This window comes from Propithecus coquereli, unplaced genomic scaffold, assembly GCF_000956105.1.
Source record: "Propithecus coquereli isolate 6110/MARCELLA unplaced genomic scaffold, Pcoq_1.0 Scaffold390, whole genome shotgun sequence".
NCBI classification, from domain to species: Eukaryota; Metazoa; Chordata; class Mammalia; order Primates; family Indriidae; genus Propithecus; species Propithecus coquereli.
In genome coordinates this window covers 1,617,893-1,621,156 of record NW_012149619.1, presented here as the reverse complement: position 1 = coordinate 1,621,156, position 3,264 = coordinate 1,617,893, and positions in this window count along the sequence as shown.

Genomic DNA, 3,264 nt, shown 5'->3' with positions numbered 1-3,264 from the left:
TCTTCCTCCCCTCCTCTCCTCTCCCCGCCCCCCCCACCCCCGGTCTCTCTGCTGCTCCTCTCTACACATCTCCCTCATTCCTCTCCCGTTTGCCACTGGCCTTCCCCATCTCTCAGGCCATGTGAGGGGCACTGGGGCTGCCAGCAGCCCCCAGCTTCGCCCGCTCACACGCTGCCCCTCGGGAGAGAGGGAGCTCTGCCTCTGCCCCCCAGCCTGCTCCCGGCTCCACGGGAAGGAAGCAGCCTGTCCTGTGCTGAGCGGCCAAGCCAGGTGGGGTCTCTTCCGTCCTTCCTTCCTCAGGCAGGCTGGGGGGGAGGGGGCGCTGTCAGCCTGTCAGCAAGGACACAAACCCGAGGCCTTGTGAGAAATGTGGGAGAAGATGAGGAATCCCAACGCCTCCAAAAAGGAGAGAAACAAAAATGGCAAGGCAGAAAGAACACGCTGTGATGAAAACAGAGCCATGAATTGAGAGTGGGTTGGTAGAGAAAACACTGGTCTAGAAGTCAACGAATTTTAGCCCGGCTCTGGATCCACCAGTGACTCACTGTTGTGACTTTGGGCATGTCCCTTCTGTGCTCGGGGCCTCAGTGTCCCCATCTGCACAATAAGATATTGGGCTAGACAGTTTTTGAAGGTCCTTGCATGTATAAGAATTGAGACATGTTTTTCAGAAAGAAATCGACTCACTCAACCCGGATTTCTGCAGCCTCCGTATGGGCCAGGCATGGTTCCAGCTGCTGAGGGCACGGAGGCAACAGCAGGGAACAAAACAGACGACATCCTGTGCCCTCCAGAGATCGTCACACTCGGTGAAAGCTGCCAGCCCCGAGACTGCTGAGGAAAGACAAATGCCCCACTCCATCTTCAAATGATATTTTTACTGGTGGCAGGAGGAAAGGCGAGATTCTTTGTTCATCAGATTCTCACACTAATGAGGATACCTGAAGTCACCGGGCAAATGTAATCAGGCCGGGAACCCTGCAGACGCAAAACCACCAGAAATAAGGATGCGGGTTTACCTAACCTTCCCATTAGAACCTCCAGAGGCGAGGAACAGCGAGAGGCCGAGTGGGGGGCAGCCCCCTCCCACATAGCGGGCACTCGGAGGTGGTCAAGATGCCCCCTACTCACAGAGCATTGGATCTAGGGGAAATTCTAGACAGAGTCTCCAGGGACAAAAGCAGGTATCCAGATGTCAGCTGGCAGAGAAACCGAACCAGGACTGCTGCAGCGTCATCACGCAGACGGGTGACATGGTGAGGCTGGAGCTGTCTCCCCTTTCGTGGTGAGGAAATCAGGGCACAGGTGGCCCCTCACTCTCAAGCTCCCCACCCCCTTAGAAACAATGGCCTTGCAGGCAACTAAAAAGAAAGGCCACGCTCCCATCTACTCATCTTGGCCTCTGCCACTTATTGGGCGTTAGACCTACAAGGGGTGGGACCCCAGGCTTCAGATCCAACCCACATGTGTCAGTTCCAGGCTCGGCCACTTACAGCTGCATGACCTGGGCAAGCCAGGGCCCTCGCTGAGCTGAGGCTCATCTGTACCACCTTGAGGTGGGGAGGGGGCTCTCGAAAAGGGTGCCGTTGTCAGTCCCCGGGGCTCCCGCCAAGCCTCCTGCAGAGCCCGTGCTGTTGAAAGTTGAACTGTTTGCTAAATTAAATGTGCTCGAGGTTGCCTAGCCATTTCTCGCAGACCAGGAGGTGCCTTGGCTTTGTGACAAGCAATAACTGAGCATGTGCTGTATCCCTCTGCCATGTTTTCAACCTCCAGATGCACACCAAGACCTTAGACGTCACTGTGGGCTCAGCCCTTCTTACGGCAGGTGGCTCTGCAGGGGAGAGTTCAGCTGAGGGCGTGAGAGGGGGCTGTGCCCTGGGGGGCAGGAAAAAGCTGGCTCTGGTGCCCTTTTGTGGATCTGGGCCTGGATTCAAATTCTGGGCCTGCCCTTGGGGAGCTGGCCACACTGGCCTCTCCTCCCCGCAGCCTGGCAGAGACTCGATACCTGAGCAGGCAGGGACTTGGCAGAAGACAGGTGGCCTGCTCGAAGAAGTAGCCACGGAGGCAGAATGAAAGCGTGGGAGGTGTTGAGGGAACCAAGAAGGAACGGGGAGTGTAGGGCACTGGTGGGAGTGGGAAACCGTCGCCAGGCTTGGCCTGCAGGGCCTGGGGGACGGTGCTGCTCAGAGACCAGTGAGTGAGAGCTGTGGTCCAGGACACCCATTGTGACCACAGGTCAAAGAGCACAGATGCTGCCAAACCACAGCCCAGCAAGGAGAGAATCAGAGAAGCAAAAGCCCAAAAGTCCTCCTCCCACTGCTAGGTCTCCTGCTGGTGCCTCTGGTTAGCCATACCCAACTGGAGGGCAGAGGGCAAGAGAGCTGGGATACATCCGCATGCTGAGCCTCCAGGGCAGGGGACAGATCGGGGACCAATGGAGAATAGCCAGCTGTGGCAGGCTGTATAATGCTCCCACAACACGCCCACATCCTAATACCCAGAGCCTGTGGACAGGTTACCTTATATGGCAAAGGGACTTTGCAAATGTGATTAAGTTACGGGTACTGAGGTGGGGGGTATCCCGGATTCTCCCAGGGGCCCAATGTCATCACAAAAGGCCTTACAACCGGAAGGCAGGAGGGTCAGCCACACAGAGGCGCCGTGATGATGGAAGTAGAAGAGCACAGAGAGATTGGAAAATGCTACGCTGCTGGTTTGAAGATGGATGAAGGGGCCACAAGCTGAGGACTGCAGCTGCCCCTGGGAGCTGGAAAAGGCAAGAAAACAGATTCTCCCCTAGAGCCTCCAGAAGGAATCCAGGCCTGCCAGCCGCTTTAGGATTTCCGACCTACAGAACTATAAAACAACAACATTTGTGTTATTTGTGGTAATTTCCTACAGTGGCCACAGGAAACTAACACACCTGCACAACAGGCAGGGGCTCCCTCGGGCCACCCAGCCCTCTTATGACCCTCCCAAATGACTCGCTGGTCTCAGGGTCCCTGCCAACCCCATTTAGGACAGAGGTCACACTGGTGGCTCCTACCTGGAGCAAATGCCTTGGGTAACCAGGACTGATTCTAGGAGGGAGGTGCCAGGCCGGAGGGGCCTGTGAAAGCTACGCAAGCACCTCTCATGTGGGCCCCTCTAACTGCTCCCAAACAAAGGCAACTGGCATGCCCCAGGCTGCTCCCTAATGAAAGTTTCCTATTTTTCTCCTTTCCTTTTTTCGTTATTCGTGCTTTAATACATCATACCCACGTA